A 19,036-nucleotide genomic window follows, 5' to 3' on the forward strand; every position below is an offset into this window, starting at 1 on the left:
CCTGAGTCAGGTCATTCCCCTCATCAGGCTTTTGCAGAAGAAGCTGGAGACATTGAAGGAGGAGCTAACACGGAGCGATTCCGCTAGGCATGTGGGACTTGTGGATGGAGCCCTTAATTCGCTTAACAAGGTTTCACGGGTGGTCAATCTGTTGAAATCAGAGCACTACATTTTGGCCACCGTGCTCGATCCTAGATTTAAAGCCTACCTTGGATCTCTCTTTCCGGCAGACACAAGTCTGCTGGGGTTGAAAGACCTGCTGGTGACAAAATTGTCAAGTCAAGCGGAACGCGACCTGTCAACATCTCCTCCTTCACATTCTCCCGCAACTGGGGGTGCGAGGAAAAGGCTCAGAATTCCGAGCCCACCCGCTGGCGGTGATGCAGGGCAGTCTGGAGCGACTGCTGATGCTGACATCTGGTCCGGACTGAAGGACCTGACAACGATTACGGACATGTCGTCTACTGTCACTGCATATGATTCTCTCAACATTGATAGAATGGTGGAGGATTATATGAGTGACCGCATCCAAGTAGGCACGTCACACAGTCCGTACTTATACTGGCAGGAAAAAGGGGCAATTTGGAGGCCCTTGCACAAACTGGCTTTATTCTACCTAAGTTGCCCTCCCACAAGTGTGTACTCCGAAAGAGTGTTTAGTGCCGCCGCTCACCTTGTCAGCAATCGGCGTACGAGGTTACATCCAGAAAATGTGGAGAAGATGATGTTCATTAAAATGAATTATAATCAATTCCTCCGCGGAGACATTGACCAGCAGCAATTGCCTCCACAAAGTACACAGGGAGCTGAGATGGTGGATTCCAGTGGGGACGAATTGATAATCTGTGAGGAGGGGGATGTACACGGTGATATATCGGAGGGTGATGATGAGGTGGACATCTTGCCTCTGTAGAGCCAGTTTGTGCAAGGAGAGATTAATTGCTTCTTTTTTTGGGGGGGTCCAAACCAACCCGTCATATCCGTCACAGTCGTGTGGCAGACCCTGTCACTGAAAGGATGGGTTGGTTAAAGTGTGCATGTCCTGTTTTGTTTATACAACATAAGGGTGGGTGGGAGGGCCCAAGGACAATTCCATCTTGCACCTCTTTTTTCTTTTCTTTTTCTTTGCATCATGTGCTGATTGGGGGGGGGGGGTTTGGAAGGGACATCCTGCGTGACACTGCAGTGCCACTCCTAAATGGGCCCGGTGTTTGTGTCGGCCACTAGGTTCGCTAATCTTACTCACACAGTCAGCTACCTCATTGCGCCTCTTTTTTTCTTTGCGTCATGTGCTGTTTGGGGAGGGTTTTTTGGAAGGGACATCCTGCGTGACACTGCAGTGCCACTCCTAGATGGGCCCGGTGTTTGTGTCGGCCACTAGGGTCGCTAATCTTACTCACACAGCTACCTCATTGCGCCTCTTTTTTTCTTTGCGTCATGTGCTGTTTGGGGAGGGTTTTTTGGAAGGGACATCCTGCGTGACACTGCAGTGCCACTCCTAGATGGGCCCGGTGTTTGTGTCGGCCACTAGGGTCGCTAATCTTACTCACACAGCTACCTCATTGCGCCTCTTTTTTTCTTTACGTCATGTGCTGTTTGGGGAGGGTTTTTTGGAAGGGCCATCCTGCGTGACACTGCAGTGCCACTCCTAGATGGGCCCGGTGTTTGTGTCGGCCACTAGGGTCGCTAATCTTACTCACACAGCTACCTCATTGCGCCTCTTTTTTTCTTTGCGTCATGTGCTGTTTGGGGAGGGTTTTTTGGAAGGGACATCCTGCGTGACACTGCAGTGCCACTCCTAGATGGGCCCGGTGTTTGTGTCGGCCACTAGGGTCGCTTATCTTACTCACACAGCGACCTCGGTGCAAATTTTAGGACTAAAAATAATATTGTGAGGTGTGAGGTATTCAGAATAGACTGAAAATGAGTGTAAATTATGGTTTTTGAGGTTAATAATACTTTGGGATCAAAATGACCCCCAAATTCTATGATTTAAGCTGTTTTTTAGTGTTTTTTGAAAAAAACACCCGAATCCAAAACACACCCGAATCCGACAAAAAAAATTCGGTGAGGTTTTGCCAAAACGCGTTCGAACCCAAAACACGGCCGCGGAACCGAACCCAAAACCAAAACACAAAACCCGAAAAATTTCAGGCGCTCATCTCTAGAACAAACGTTCTCAAACAACGGTTTCTCAATTTCTTTTTCCTCTGGGAAGGGATTGTGGATTCGCAGGAATATCTGAGCATTTCTGTAATCAGAAAGCAGCGACTTTCTACAAATGTTTACGAATAATTCCAGTGATTTTGTCATTTTCTTCCAGTGATTTGGACCAATAATACCATTGATTAGAACGAATGATTCCTGTGATTTTGTCATTTTCTTCCAGTGATTTGGACCAATAATACCATTGATTAGAATGAATAATTCCTGTGATATTGAGGTGTTTGTGTCGCTTAGCTTAGCCGTCCAGCGACCACAGTGCACCTCTTTTTCTCTTCTCTTTGCATCATGTAATGTTTGGGGCCAATTTTTTTAAGTGCCATCCTGTCTGACACTGCAGTGCCACTCCTAGATGGGACAGGTGTTTGTGTCGGCCATTTGGGTCGCTTAGCTTAGTCATCCAGTGACCTTGTTGCTATTTTAGGACTAAAAATAGTATTGTGAGCTGTGAGGTGTTCAGAATAGACTGGAAATGAGTGGAAATTATGGTTATTGAGGTTATTAATACTATAGGATCAAAATTACCCCCAAATTCTGGGATTTAAGCAGTTTTTGAGGGGTTTTTGAAAAAAAACACCCAAATCCAAAACACACCCGAATCCGACAAAAAAATTTCAAGGGAGGTTTTGCCAAAACACGTCCGAATCCAAAACACGGCCGCGGAACCGAATCCAAAACCAAAACACAAAACCCGAAAAATTTCCGGTGCACATCTCTAACATAAATGGCTAACATCACATAATTTGGGCTTTTTTGTTCCTAGAGTATAATTAACCCCAATAACATTTAATTTCCAGTCATTTCCAGTCAATTTTAACCAGCTCACAGCTCAAAATATTGTTTTCATCCAGTTTAAGACAGAAGGTTGCACCGAGCTAGCTGGCTGAGTGAGCTAAGGGACAGTGATGTGAGGCCTAGCAATAAAAAAGACAATAAAAGAAGAATTAAAAAAAGATTGATTGATTGATTGATTATTGTAGGCAACTGTATGGTCTACGTTATCCATATTGATGAACTCAACATACACAAGTTGTGCAATTACAAAGAGCAATTCCTTTTTTATTTTTTTGCAAATGATAACTCCCAGCGGCGGATCACCGCACTCATATTTATTATGCCAACAATAAAAGAAGAATCAAAAATAGACTGATTGATTGATTGATTGATTGATTGTGGTAGGCATTGGTAACTGTATGGTCCACTAGGGAAGATAGTGATGTGAATGAAGTTTTCTCTGTGAGGCCTAGCAGCAAAAAGACAGTAAAAGAAGAATCAAAAATAGATTGATTGATTGATTGATTGATTGATTGACTGATTGTGGTAGGCACTGGCAAACATATGGTCAATATTTTCTGTGAGGTGAGGCCTAGAGGAAAAAAGACAATAAAAGAGTAAGACAGTCACCAATGCCTCGCAAAAATGCAGTCCAATAAAATAATAATGCAGAAAGTTCAGTGATGTACTGTACATCACATCACATCACATCACTGACCCCTCTATTCTGACCCCTCTGTACCCTACACTACATAACTGACACCTTTGTACCCTACATTACATTAATTATCTCTATGTACCCTACATCACTGACCTCTTTATACTGACCCCTCTGTACCCTACACCCTACACTACATCACTGACCCCTCTGTACCCTACACTACATCACTGAACCCTCTGTACCCTACATTACATCACTGACACATTTGTACCATACACTACATCTCTGACCCTCTACACTGACCCTCCTGTACCCTACACTACATCACTGATCCCTCTGTATCTTAAACTACATCACTGACACTCCTGTACCCTACAATACATCCTACATCTTTACTGAGCCCCTTGTACCCTACACTGAATCACTGACTCTTCTGTACCCTATGTTACCTCACTGACCCTTCTGTACCCTACACTAAATCACTGACCCTCTATATTGAACATTACACTACACCATTGACACCTCTGTACCCTACACTACATCACTGACCCCTGTATACCCTACACTACATCGCTGACCCCTCTATACCCTACACTACATCACTGACACTTCTATACCCTACACTACATCACTGATCCCTCTGTACCCTACACTACATCACTGACCCCTCTATACCCTAAACTACATCACTGACCGCTCTATACCCTACACTACATCACTAACCCCCCTGTACCCTACACTACATCACTGACACTTATGTACCCTACATTACATCACTGACCCTCCTGTACCCTATATTACATCACTGACTCTTCTGTACCCTAAGTTACATCACTGACCCCTCTGTACCCTACATGATATCACTGACCCCCCTGTACCCTATACTACATCACTGACTCTTCTGTACCCTACACTACATCACTGACTCTTCTGTACACTACACTACATCACTGACCCCTCTGTACCGTACACTACATCACTGACTCTTCTGTACCCTATGTTAATTACTGACCCCTACGTACCCTACACTACATCACTGACTCTTCTGTACCCTACAGTACATCACTGACCCCTCTATACCCTACACTACATCACTGACCCCTATGTACCCTACACTACATCACTAACACTTCTGTACCCTACAGTACATCACTGACCCCTCTATACCCTACACTGCATCACTGACCCCTCTATACCCTACACTTACACTACATCACTGACCCCTCTATACCCTACACTACATCACTGACCCTCTATACTGACACCCCTGTACCCTACACTACGTCACTGAAACTTCTGTACCCTACACTACATCACTGACACTTCTGTACCCTACAATACATCCCTTACCCTCTATAACGACCCACCTGTACTCTACACTACATCACTGACTCTTCTGTACCCTACACTACATCACTGAGCCCTCTTAACCCTACACTACATCACATCTCTCTGTACCCTACACAACATCACTGACCCCCCTGTACCTTACACTACATCACTGATTCTTCAGTACCCTATGTTACATCACTGACCCCTTTGTACCCTACACTACATCACTGACCATTCTGTACCCTATGTTACATCACTAACTCTGTGTATTCTACACTACATCACTGACCCATATGTACCCTATGTTACATCACTGACCCATATGTACCCGACACTACATCACTGATCCCTCTGTACCCTACAATACATCACTGACCCTCTGTACTGTCACCCCTGTATCCTACACTACGTCACTGACTCCTCTGTATCCTATACAACATCACTGACCCCTCTGTACCCTACACTATATCACTGATCCCTCTATACTGACCCCCCCCTGTACCCTACACTACATCACTGACTCTTCTGTACCCTATGTTACATCACTGACCCTCTGTACCCTACACAACATCACTGACCCCTCTGTACCCTACACTACATCACTAATCCCTCTATAACATACACTACATCACTGATCCCTCTATACTGACCACCCAGTACCCTACACTACATCACTGACCCCTTTGTACCCTACACTACATCACTGATCCCTCTATAATAACCCTCCTGTACCCTACACTACATCAATGACTCTTCTGTACCCTATGTTACATCACTGACCCCTCTGTACCCTACACTGCATCACTGACCCACCTGTACCCTACACTACATCACTGACCGCTCTGTACCCTACACTACATCACTGATCCCTCTATTCCCTACACTACATCACTGACCCTCTATACCCTACACTACATCACTGATGCCCCTGTACCCTACACAACATCCCAGATAACTCTGTACCTTACACTACATCCCTGACCCTGTATATTGACCCCCCTGTACCCTACACTACGTCACTGACTCTTCTGTACCCTACACTACATCACTGACCCCTCTGTACCCTACACTACATCACTGATCCCTCTGTACCCTACACATCACTGATCCCCCTGTACCCTACACTACATCACTGACCATTCTGTACCCTATGTAACATCACTGACCCTGTGTATCCTACACTACATCACTAACCCCTGTGTACCCTATGTTACATCACTGACCCCTCTGTACCCGACACTACATCACTGATCCCTCTTTACCCTACACTACATCACTGATCCCTCTGTACCCTACAGTACATCACTGACCCTCTATTCTGACCCCCCTGTACTCTACACTACATCACTGACCCCTCTGTACCCTACACTACAGTATATCACTGATCCCTCTATACTGACCCCCCTGTACCCTACACTACATCACTGACTCTTATGTACCTATGTTACATCACTGACCCCCCTGTACTCTACACAACATCACTGACCCCTCCGTACCCTACACCACTGATCCCTCTATACCATGGGTCTTCAACCTGTGGCCCTCCAGCGGCTGCGGAACTACACATCCCACCATGCCCTGCCACATTTTTGCTATTAAGGCATGGTAAAACTGAGGCAGGGCATGCTGGGATGTGTAGTTCCGCAGCAGCTGGAGGGCCACAGGTTGAAGACCTATGCTCTATACCATACACTACATCACTGACTCTCTATACTGACCACCCAGTACCCTACACTACATCACTGACCCCCCTGTACCCTACACAACATCACTGACCCCTTTGTGCCCTACACTACATCACTTATCCCTCTATAATAACCCTCCTGTACCCTACACTACATCACTAACTCTTCTGTACCCTATGTTACATCACTGACCCCTCTGTACCCTACACTGCATCACTGTCCCCCCTGTACCCTACACTACATCACTGACTCTTCTGTACCCTATGTTACATCACTGACCCCTCTGTACTCTACACTACATCACTGATCCCCCTGTACCCCACACAACATCACTGACCACTCTGTACCCTACACTACATCCCTGACCCTCTATACTGACCCCCCTGTACCCTACACTACATCACTGACTCTTCTGTACCCTATGTTACATCACTGACCCCTCTGTACCCTACACTACATCACTGACCCCTCTGTACCCTACACTACATCACTGATCCCTCTGTACCCTACACCACATAACTGATCCCTCTGTGCCCTACACTACATCCATGACCCTCTATACTGACCCCCTCTGTACCCTACACTACATCACTGACCCCCTCTGTACCTTGCACAACATCACTGACCCCTCTGTACCCTACCCTACATCACTTATTCCTCTGTACCCTACACTACATTCCTGATCCCTCTGTACCCTATACTACATACTGACGCCTCTATACTGACCCCTCTATACTTACTCTATATTGACCTCCCTGTACTCTACACTGCATCACTGTCCCCTCTGTACCCTACTCTATATCACTGATCCCTCTGTACCCTACACTACATCACTGATCCCTCTGTACCCTACACAACATCACTGACCCCCCTGTACCTTACACTACATCACTGATTCTTCTGTACCCTATGTTACATCACTGACCCCTTTGTACCCTACACTACATCACTGACCATTCTGTACCCTATGTTACATCACTGACTCTGTGTATTCTACACTACATCACTGACCCATATGTACCCTATGTTACATCACTGACCCATATGTACCCGACACTACATCACTGATCCCTCTGTACCCTACAATACATCACGGACCCTCTGTACTGTCACCCCTGTATCCTACACTACGTCACTGACTCCTCTGTATCCTATACAACATCACTGACCCCTCTGTACCCTACACTATATCACTGATCCCTCTATACTGACCCCCCTGTACCCTACACTACATCACTGACTCTTCTGTACCCTATGTTACATCACTGACCCTCTGTACCCTACACAACATCACTGACCCCTCTTTACCCTACACTACATCACTAATCCCTCTATACCATACACTACATCACTGATCCCTCTATACTGACCACCCAGTACCCTACACTACATCACTGACCCCTTTGTACCCTACACTACATCACTGATCCCTCTATAATAACCCTCCTGTACCCTACACTACATCAATGACTCTTCTGTACCCTATGTTACATCACTGACCCCTCTGTACCCTACACTGCATCACTGACCCACCTGTACCCTACACTACATCACTGACCCCTCTGTACCCTACACTACGTCACTGATCCCTCTATTCCCTACACTACATCACTGACCCTCTATACTGACCCCTCTATACCCTACACTACATCACTGATGCCCCTGTACCCTACACAACATCCCAGATAACTCTGTACCTTACACTACATCCCTGACCCTGTATATTGACCCCCCTGTACCCTACACTACGTCACTGACTCTTCTGTACCCTACACTACATAACTGACCCCTCTGTACCCTACACTACATCACTGATCCCTCTGTACCCTACACATCACTGATCCCCCTGTACCCTACACTACATCACTGACCATTCTGTACCCTATGTAACATCACTGACCCTGTGTATCCTACACTACATCACTAACCCCTGTGTACCCTATGTTACATCACTGACCCCTCTGTACCCGACACTACATCACTGATCCCTCTTTACCCTACACTACATCACTGATCCCTCTGTACCCTACAGTACATCACTGACCCTCTATACTGACCCCCCTGTACTCTACACTACATCACTGACCCCTCTGTACCCTACACTACAGTATATCACTGATCCCTCTATACTGACCCCCCTGTACCCTACACTACATCACTGACTCTTATGTACCTATGTTACATCACTGACCCCCCTGTACCCTACACAACATCACTGACCCCTCCGTACCCTACACCACTGATCCCTCTATACCATACACTACATCACTGACTCTCTATACTGACCACCCAGTACCCTACACTACATCACTGACCCCCCTGTACCCTACACAACATCACTGACCCCTTTGTGCCCTACACTACATCACTTATCCCTCTGTAATAACCCTCCTGTACCCTACACTACATCACTAACTCTTCTGTACCCTATGTTACATCACTGACCCCTCTGTACCCTACACTGCATCACTGTCCCCCCTGTACCCTACACTACATCACTGACTCTTCTGTACCCTATGTTACATCACTGACCCCTCTGTACTCTACACTACATCACTGATCCCCCTGTACCCCACACAACATCACTGACCACTCTGTACCCTACACTACATCCCTGACCCTCTATACTGACCCCCCTGTACCCTACACTACATCACTGACTCTTCTGTACCCTATGTTACATCACAGACCCCTCTGTACCCTACACTACATCACTGACCCCTCTGTACCCTACACTACATCACTGATCCCTCTGTACCCTACACCACATAACTGATCCCTCTGTGCCCTACACTACATCCATGACCCTCTATACTGACCCCCTCTGTACCCTACACTACATCACTGACCCCCACTGTACCTTGCACAACATCACTGACCCCTCTGTACCCTACCCTACATCACTTATTCCTCTGTACCCTACACTACATTCCTGATCCCTCTGTACCCTATACTACATACTGACGCCTCTATACTGACCCCTCTATACTTACTCTATATTGACCTCCCTGTACTCTACACTGCATCACTGTCCCCTCTGTACCCTACACTATATCACTGATCCCTCTGTACCCTACACTACATCACTGATCCCTCTGTACCCTACACCACATCACTGATCCCTCTATAAGGGTAAGTATCAAGGAGTATGTTAATGTTAGGAAGGGGGGTGGGGGGAGTTAAGGTTAGGCACAAGGGGCTGTTAGAGTTAGGCACCTGCGGGGGTTTGGCCCTAGCCACCATGCCCTGAGGGTTAGCCCTAGCTGCCACCCGTGGAGGGTAAGGGTAGGGAAGTGGGGGAGGAGGTAAAAATACCCTTCCATTGGTGGTATCTTCAATGTTGGGATGCTGGTGTCGGTCATGTGACCGCCGACATCCCGACTACCGGGTTAGCATACCCAACTCACTTAATACTTTTAAAGATGTAGCAGATGGAATACACTGAGATCTCGTAAGATCGCTTTTAAGTAGAGAACAACTATTTTACAATTTCTTATGTTTACAAATATTTCATTTACTCCCATTATCTGATTCAGTGAACTTAGGACGCGTACATTAAAATAACCCTGATTCTGTCTGTACGCAATCTTTACACCTTTTTCTACATATTCTAGTTGTAATCTGTATTCTGTGTGATTTTGTGCTGTTTCCCCCCACTCCTGGCTTTATAAATTGATTTTCCAGCCCATCCTGTGATTGATTGGGCCGAAGAAGTAATCTGTTATCTGACTGCACCTTGATCAGACAACACTTTATTACAGATCTCGGCTAATCTGCGGGTCAGGTGCCAAACTTCCTGCAACTGTTACAGAGGACTGAGGGGCAGATGTATACCCCTTTTCCACTATAAGCACGGTTCGCAGCCGTGTCACCTGACACTGCTGCGACCTGTGCTACAGCCCCCTTTCAGCAGCGCTCACCAACCTGGTATATTGCCGGGTTGGTGACGTGACTAGTGACGCGGCAGGGGCGGCGCTGGGAGATCACATGATCTCCCAGCGCCGCCCTCCCTATACACTGTGAACGGGAGCCGTGTTGCCTCGACACGGCTCCCGTTCACACTAGACAGCTAACCGGGTTGAACACGTGTTCAACCCGGCTTGCTACCCAGGTAGGTTCCCGGATCACTTGATCCGGGAATTTGCCGGGGGATCCGTTTCCACTAGGGAAAAACACAGGTAAATGCGCACCCCCGCGCATTTACCCGTGTTTTAAGGAGCTAGTGGAAAAGGGGTAGTATTAAGCTGGGAGAAGTGATAAACCAGTGATAAGTTCAAGGTGATAACGCATCAGCCAGTCAGCTCCTAACTGTCAATTTACATATTGGAGCTGATTGGCTGGTGCGTTATCACCTTGCACTTATCACTGGTTTATCACTTCTCCAGGCTTAATACATCTGCCCCTGAGACACATACCGCATTCTCCTCAGCCAGTAAACCTACATGTATCGTATATATTATTCATTGACGTAGTCTTACATTAATATTGAACCAGTGGTAATAAACGTAGTAAAGGCAGAGGGATATTGGGATATCTTTACTGCAATTATCTGGAGCAAAACTGGAATTGAAATAATAAAAAGCAAATAATGGTTCTACTAGGTATCTATGGGCCTAATTCAGACCTGATCGCTGCTGAGCGTTTTCGCACAGCAGCCGATCAGGTCTGAACTGCGCACGAGCCTGCACAGCAGTGCGTCGACGCATGCCAGACAGCCGATGGCCATCTCAGCCCAGCGATCGCCTCTGCCTGATTGGACAGGCAGAGGCGGTCGCTGGGCGGGGGGGGGGGCGGGCCGGCGGAATTTGGCCGCCGTTTTGGGCGCGCGGTCCGGACAACGTAGGCATGCCGGACCGTGCGGGGGGCTGGCCACGGCGGCTGCGTGATTTCACATGCAGCTGCTACGACCCGGACAGCGACGGGTAGCTCCCTGCCAGCACGCAGGAGCTGCGCAGGTAGGGAGCTACTGGTCAAGTACAAAAGCATCGCCGCTGTGCGATGCATTCCGCATGTCTGAGTTTCTAATCGTAGCCATGCAAAATTTTGCACGGCTACGATCAACTCTGAATTAGGCCCTATATACCTCAAGGTGGGTATATACTGATCTAATAGGGCAGGTGCAGAGATGGGAGCAAAATGGGTACAAATGACTCAAAGAAAATAGGCATGCACAAAAATAGTGTATTTCTGCCCATATGCAGAGCCTTAAACATCTCAAGATGCATAATATACATCGTCAGGGTGTATATGCAGGTGCTAAAAGGTACATACTGTATGTATGTAATTGTCTGCATGAATTGCGTGTGCGGGAGCATGCCCTTACTGAACTTTGATCAGCCACGTTCCACCCTCTGGCTGCAAGGCTTGATCAAGTGAGTTAAACCAGGCAAGATACAATTGCAAACTGTCCCACATTTTCTCTACAGTATTTATATCTACGGTATTTCTGTTGGAATCCCGGTAGCAAGGCAGACTCACTGCGCTCAGCGCGCTTCTGGCCTGGTGGCTTTCTTCGCTTGCCACTCGGTTGGTGGCGTAAACCCACCAACCAAGTGGAAATGCCCTGCGGAGGTCGGGATTCCATCCGCCGGCTGTTGGGATTCTGGCGTCGGTCTCCTGAACGCCGAGATCCCAACAGACGGTATTTTAACTGCATCCTTTTGAAACGCATCATGTAAAAGGCATGTTGTACTTGTAACACAGGGATACGTTCAATTTGCCGACCACGGAGTCCCGACAGCCAACAATAACGCTAGCCGGAATCCCGGCATAACAGGACTATTCCCACTTGTGGGTGTCCACGACAATCATAGAGTGGGAATATATCCTGTGGTAAACCCAGCGAGCCTGCAAGAGGACTCTTTGCGCTTACCCCGCTGTCGGCATTCTGGTGGGCGGGATGCGGCTGTCGGGATGTGGACATACCTGTAAATCATACTGAATCCGTAACACATAGTGAAGTACTACTGCATACCTCCCAACTTTTGGTGTCCTGGAGAGGGATTCAAAGAATCCCTCTTCGATAGTGACCCCTAGTGCATGTGAGCCACAATGCCGGCTCATGGGCATTACATTATCAGCATGTTCATAAAAAGTTTGGGTTGACGAATGCCGGCAGTAGTTAATAAGCTATGATAATAACCGTAGTATGGGCCTGACTGTGACGCAAAAAAAAAGCAAGAAACTTTGCGTCTGGAACGAACCGCGTTGCCATGCAAGGGGAGCAAATCCATTTATATTTTTCTGTGCAGGGTAAACACTGTCTGCTTTTGCATGTAGCCCACAAATGTTACACAACTCGGAATGAGGGCCCTTGTGCGCTTAATCTGATTAAACTATTTTGTTATTATAAGAAGGAGATTTTGCTGCTAAAAGTAATTTTGTTTATCCCTTACTTAGAGAAGTGCGGTTCGGTTCTCCAGAAATTCGAATCCACCAGAATTTTGTGGATTCAAACAGACCCAAAAACCGATCGTGATCTCCTGAGGAGATCCGATCCAAACCAAGTCCCAGTCTGGATCTTCCTGCGGCTCGGAATTTGGATTTTAAATCCGAATTTTGGGTATTGGATTGCAAAAATTATTTTAGCTGTTTTTATTAATGATTATCATTTTTTGAATCGATTCTTAACCAAGCCAAAATCCGAATCCAAACCAAAACTCTTGAGGATGGTTTTGCCAAAACCATAAAACGATGGACCAAAACTCTGGGAACCGCGCACATCTACCCTTAATAATCAATAACATAGTCATTCATGTAAACAAAACAGGGAATTTTGATATCTGGGTCAAGTATACAACTTGTGGGTCTAATCTATGATTGTAAGGAATTGCACAGTCGCTAGGTAACAGAGAGATGGTGGGGTGAGCGATATCACAATCCCATAACCATCAGACTTGTATGTAAACCATCGGTTTTACGTAGATATCTGAATTAAGCCCTGTGTGTTTATGTTCCTGCAGGTTCCTTACAGAGAACATCAGAGAAATCCTGGTAACACGTTATCTATCCCTCTAGCTGTAAACAAGCTGCTCAAACAGGATGAATAATGCAACTACTATTACAAAGAGAATTCCACTTCATTATAACCCTTGTTCCACAGTCAACTAATGGAATATGACAATGAAACCAACGATAGCCCCAGACAATAGAAAAAAGAAAAAAAAAATAATACAAATACGTTTTATCAACAGCAACAAGAAGAGTCAGGAGGCCTGGCTTCTAATTTAAATAGCTTCACTGTTGAGTACAGAACAAAGGGTATTGCATCAAACGGGTGGTCTTCAGTATGCCGGCTGTCAGGATCCCGGCGCACAGTATACCGGCGCTGGGATCCCGACAGCAGGCATACCGACACTTATTCTCCCTCTGGGGGTCCACGACCCCCCTGGAGGGAGAATAAAATAGCGTGGTGCGCTTAGCGCACCACCGTGCCCACAGTGTGGCGAGCGCAACGTGCCGAGCGCATCGAGCCCGCAAGGGGCTTATTTGCGCTCGCCACACTGCACAGCGTGGCGAGCGCAACGTGCCGAGCGCAGCGAGCCCGCAAGGGGCTCATTTGCGCTCGCCACACTGTCGGTGTGCCGGCGGACGGGCTCCTGGCGCCGGTATGCTGGTCGCCGGGAGCCCTACCACCGGCATACCGTACTACACCCCATCAAACAGTAGCTGGATTATCCATCAGCCAATCTAGGCTCCTGCCTAAGGCCCCTTTGGTTTTGAGGTGCTGGTTTATACTAACAATTTTTTATGGTATTTTTTTTTCCAGCAGCAGGGGTAGAGGAAGAGCAAACCAGTACATTACCTAGGGCAGAGGTTCCCAAACTGTGTGCCGTGGCTCCCTGGGGTGCCTCGGGACACTTGCAGGGGTGCCCTGGGTTGGTGGTCCAGGACCAATTCAAATTATTAATGGTCAATATTAGTGATGAGCGGGTTCGGTTTCTCGGAAACCGAACCCCCCCGAACTTCACCTTTTTTACACGGGTCCGAGGCAGGTTAGAACCTTCCCGCCTTGCTCAGCTAACCCGAGCGCGCCCGAACGTCATCATCCCGCTGTCGGATTCTCGCGAGATTCGGATTCTATATAAGCAGCCGCGCGTCGCCGCCATTTTCACTCGTGCATTGGAGATGATAGGGAGAGGACGTGGCTGGCGTCCTCTCCGTTTATTGTAGAAGTTGATTGGTTTATTTCTTATTTGTGGGGAGGATTGGGGAGCAGCTGTTAGGAGGACAGTGCAGAGTTTTGCTGATAAGTGACCACCAGTTTTTTTAATCCGTTCTCTGCCTGAAAAAAACGCTCCATACCATATCTGTGCTCAGTGTGCTGCATAATATATCTGTGCTGAGTGCTCACACTGCTTAATTGTGGGGACTGAGGAGCAGCTATAGCAGGAGTACAGTGCAGAGTTTTGCTGACAGTGACCACCAGTATACGTTGTCTGCCTGAAAAACACTCCATATCTGTGCTCAGTGTGCTGCTTTATTGTGGGGACTGGGGACCACCTGTATAATTAATATTATATAGGAGGTGTACAGTGCAGAGTGCACTGCTGTACCTACCTCTGTGTCGTCATCCATTAAGTATACTATCCATCTACATTCTATACCTGTGGTGCATTTTAGTTTTGCAGTTTGCTGACAGTGTCCACCAGTATACTATATATATACTTATAGCAGTACGGTAGGCCACTGCTGTACCTACCTCTGTGTCGTCACTTGTCATCCATTAAGTATACTATCCATCTACATTCTAATTCTATACCTGTGGTGCATTTTAGTTTTGCAGTTTGCTGACAGTGTCCACCAGTATACTATATATAGCAGTACGGTAGGCCACTGCTGTACCTACATCTGTGTCGTCACTCGTCATCCATTAAGTATACTATCCATCTACCTGTGGTGCATTTTAGTTTTGCAGTTTGCTGACAGTGTCCACCAGTATACTATATATATACTTATAGCAGTACGGTAGGCCACTGCTGTACCTACCTCTGTGTCGTCACTCGTCATCCATTAAGTATACTATCCATCTACCTGTGGTGCATTTTAGTTTTGCAGTTTGCTGACAGTGTCCACCAGTATACTATATATATATACTTAGAGCAGTACGGTAGGCCACTGCTGTACCTACCTCTGTGTCATCACTCGTCATCCATTAAGTATACTATCCATCTACCTGTGGTGCATTTTAGTTTTGCAGTTTGCTGACAGTGTCCACCAGTATACTATATATATATACTTATAGCAGTACGGTAGGCCACTGCTGTACCTACCTCTATGTCGTCACTCGTCATCCATTAAGTATACTATCCATCTACATTCTATACCTGTGGTGCATTTTAGTTTTGCAGTTTGCTGACAGTGTCCACCAGTATACTATATATATATACTTATAGCAGTACGGTAGGCCACTGCTGTACCTACCTCTGTGTCGTCACTCATCATCCATTAAGTATACTATCCATCTACATTCTATACCTGTGGTGCATTTTAGTTTTGCAGTTTGCTGACAGTGTCCACCAGTATACTATATATATATACATATAGCAGTACGGTAGGCCACTGCTGTACCTACCTCTGTGTCGTCACTCGTCATCCATTAAGTATACTATCCATCTACATTCTATACCTGTGGTGCATTTTAGTTTTGCAGTTTGCTGACAGTGTCCACCAGTATACTATATATATATACTTACAGCAGTATGGTAGGCCACTGCTGTACCTACCTCTGTGTCGTCACTCATCATCCATTAAGTATACTATCCATCTACATTCTATACCTGTGGTGCATTTTAGTTTTGCAGTTTGCTGACAGTGTCCACCAGTATACTATATATATATACTTATAGCAGTACGGTAGGCCACTACTGTACCTACCTCTGTGTTGTCAATCGTAATCCATTAAGTATACTATCCATCTACCTGTGGTGCATTTTAGTTTTCCAGTTTGCTGACAGTGTCCACCAGTATACTATATATATACTTATAGCAGTACGGTAGGCCACTGCTGTACCTACCTATGTGTCGTCACTCGTCATCCATTAAGTATACTATCCATCTACATTCTATACCTGTGGTGCATTTTAGTTTTGCAGTTTGCTGACAGTGTCCACCAGTATACTATATATATATATACTTATAGCAGTACGGTAGGCCACTGCTGTACCTACCTCTGTGTCATCACTCGTCATCCATTAAGTATACTATCCATCTACATTCTATACCTGTGGTGCATTTTAGTTTTGCAGTTTGCTGACAATGTCCACCAGTATACTATATATATATACTTATAGCAGTACGGTAGGCCACTGCTGTACCTACCTCTGTGTCGTCACTCGTCATCCATTAAGTATACTATCCATCTACATTCTATACCTGTGGTGCATTTTAGTTTTGCAGTTTGCTGACAGTGTCCACCAGTATACTATATATATATATACTTATAGCAGTACGGTAGGCCACTGCTGTACCTACCTCTGTGTCGTCACTCGTCATCCATTAAGTAAACTATCCATCTACATTCTATACCTGTGGTGCATTTTAGTTTTGCAGTTTGCTGACAGTGTCCACCAGTATACTATATATATATAATTATAGCAGTACGGTAGGCCACTGCTGTACCTACCTCTGTGTCGTCACTCGTCATCCATTAAGTATACTATCCATCTACCTGTGGTGGATTTTAGTTTTGCAGTTTGCTGACAGTGTCCACCAGTATACTATATATATATATATACTTATAGCAGTACGGTAGGCCACTGCTGTACCTACCTCTGTGTCGTCACTCGTCATCCATTAAGTATACTATCCATCTACCTGTGGTGCATTTTAGTTTTGCAGTTTGCTGACAGTGTCCACCAGTATACTATATATAGCAGTACGGTAGGCCACTGCTGTACCTACCTCTGTGTCGTCACTCGTCATCCATTAAGTATACTATCCATCTACCTGTGGTGCATTTTAGTTTTGCAGTTTGCTGACAGTGTCCACCAGTATACTATATATATACTTATAGCAGTACGGTAGGCCACTGCTGTACCTACCTCTGTGTCGTCACTCGTCATCCATTAAGTATACTATCCATCTACCTGTGGTGCATTTTAGTTTTGCAGTTTGCTGACAGTGTTCACCAGTATACTATATATATACTTTTAGCAGTACGGTAGGCCACTGCTGTACCTACCTCTGTGTCGTCACTCGTCATCCATTAAGTATACTATCCATCTACCTGTGGTGCATTTTAGTTTTGCAGTTTGCTGACAGTGTCCACCAGTATACTATATATATATACTTAGAGCAGTACGGTAGGCCACTGCTGTACCTACCTCTGTGTCATCACTCGTCATCCATTAAGTATACTATCCATCTACCTGTGGTGCATTTTAGTTTTGCAGTTTGCTGACAGTGTCCACCAGTATACTATATATATACTTATAGCAGTACGGTAGGCCACTGCTGTACCTACCTCTATGTCGTCACTCGTCATCCATTAAGTATTCTATCCATCTACATTCTATACCTGTGGTGCATTTTAGTTTTGCAGTTTGCTGACAGAGTCCACCAGTATACTATATATATATACTTATAGCAGTACGGTAGGCCACTGCTGTACCTACCTCTGTGTCGTCACTCATCATCCATTAAGTATACTATCCATCTACATTCTATACCTGTGGTGCATTTTAGTTTTCAAGTTTGCTGACAGTGTCCACCAGTATACTATATATATATATACTTATAGCAGTACGGTAGGCCACTGCTGTACCTACCTCTGTGTCGTCACTCGTCATCCATTAAGTATACTATCCATCTACATTCTATACCTGTGGTGCATTTTAGTTTTGCAGTTTGCTGACAGTGTCCACCAGTATACTATATATATATACTTATAGCAGTATGGTAGGCCACTGCTGTACCTACCTCTGTGTCGTCACTCATCATCCATTAAGTATACTATCCATCTACATTCTATACCTGTGGTGCATTTTAGTTTTGCAGTTTGCTGACAGTGTCCACCAGTATACTATATATATATATACTTATAGCAGTACGGTAGGCCACTGCTGTACCTACCTCTGTGTTGTCAATCGTCATCCATTAAGTATACTATCCATCTACCTGTGGTGCATTTTAGTTTTCCAGTTTGCTGACAGTGTCCACCAGTATACTATATATATACTTATAGCAGTACGGTAGGCCACTGCTGTACCTACCTATGTGTCGTCACTCATCATCCATTAAGTATACTGTCCATCTACATTCTATACCTGTGGTGCATTTTAGTTTTGCAGTTTGCTGAAAGTGTCCACCAGTATACTATATATATATATACTTATAGCAGTACGGTAGGCCACTGCTGTAC

At 45.8% G+C, this 19,036-nt stretch overlaps 1 long non-coding RNA gene across 1 annotated transcript in view; it reads right to left on the reverse strand.

Moving 5' to 3' along the window:
• Positions 1-3,309: 3,309 nt before the first annotated feature.
• Positions 3,310-19,036, reverse strand: part of LOC135064830 (uncharacterized) — a 236,777-nt gene continuing 221,050 nt past the window's right edge. The window contains exon 3 of the long non-coding RNA XR_010251637.1: positions 3,310-3,589. This is a non-coding gene — a long non-coding RNA (uncharacterized LOC135064830). The remainder of the gene's footprint in view (positions 3,590-19,036) is intronic.

The sequence above is a fragment of the Pseudophryne corroboree genome, chromosome 1 (assembly GCF_028390025.1).
Source record: "Pseudophryne corroboree isolate aPseCor3 chromosome 1, aPseCor3.hap2, whole genome shotgun sequence".
In the NCBI taxonomy this organism is placed as follows: Eukaryota; Metazoa; Chordata; class Amphibia; order Anura; family Myobatrachidae; genus Pseudophryne; species Pseudophryne corroboree.